The sequence below is a fragment of the Haemaphysalis longicornis genome, unplaced genomic scaffold (genome assembly GCF_048455015.1).
Source record: "Haemaphysalis longicornis isolate Haplotype H1 unplaced genomic scaffold, Haemaphysalis longicornis Haplotype H1 scaffold_9, whole genome shotgun sequence".
Classification (NCBI taxonomy): domain Eukaryota; kingdom Metazoa; phylum Arthropoda; class Arachnida; order Ixodida; family Ixodidae; genus Haemaphysalis; species Haemaphysalis longicornis.
Window position 1 is genome coordinate 115,792,334 of NW_027526460.1, and position 1,093 is coordinate 115,793,426.

The window sequence follows — 1,093 nt, forward strand, 5'->3', positions numbered from 1 at the left end:
CAGTTGAGTGGAACTGACTGTGCGCAGCACTGAAAGCGGGCTTTCTGTCGAACTGGAACCCGCGGCGCGTGGAAATCAGACGCGCAACTCTTGCGCTACGCGATATACAGCAACTCTAGGCCGGGCTACAGCGGCGGCGTCCGCCGCTCTATCTCGGCCGTGGCCGGCGCTGCTACCTTCGGGATGCCGCCCCCGCGAATTCAAGGTAACGGCTGGCAGAATCTCTGGTTTTACTCTTTGTAGAGCCACGTGTGTGAATTCAAGTGACGTCGCATGGGCAGTTGTAGGTGTCTTTCAAAGATTTGCTTTCCAATCGCCTTCACAGTGTGGATTGGAGCCAATTTTTTTTGTTGCCCACTTTATTTTTGTTTTTTTCTTGGGGGCTAGGGGGGAACACGTATTTTTAAAAGGTTTAAAAGTACCATCCCGCGCTGTAATGCTTTCCCGGATTGCATGAATGCTAGAAGAGGGGGACCACTTGCTTTATGTGCCTCCTAAAATATGGTTTGGCCAGAACCCTTTCGGCAACAGTAAACACCGGCGTCTGCGAACGCATCCCGAGACAGGTGGAGGGTGTTCTTTCGTGTATGCACTGTTTTCTTGCCGTGCGCAAAGCGCTGGAAAGTCTGTTTGTCCGTCGGCACTTCTGTTAATATATTTCGCCCTTTCGGCTACTTGGGTCAGTCGACATTGAGGGCTAGATTGAGAGCGTCGTTTCGGCCGTCAGCTGTCATGCTGTCCCTGTATTGTCGGTGTCAAACTCTCGCCATCTAGTCAACCTGTGTAGTTTTGCTCTCGGCTCGTTGTCGTCAACGCGGAGGCATCTCTTCTGCTCGCCGCTCATCCACCATGCTACCACTGCCTGACGGAGACGTCGGAACTCGGAACGGGGCCACCTTCGCCAACGTAACAATGGGTAGCGGACGCTATTAAGCCTACAGAACCCGTGTAATCTCTGAGTGATGGTCTGCAGAAGCAACCCGCAGTGGCTTCATAGCTACAACTACGTCCACCAGGCGCCTTACGACCTACGCCGCAAGTTGCTCGCACCAAGACTGTATGAGTGCCCCGCTGTATCCACGCAACGACCAGT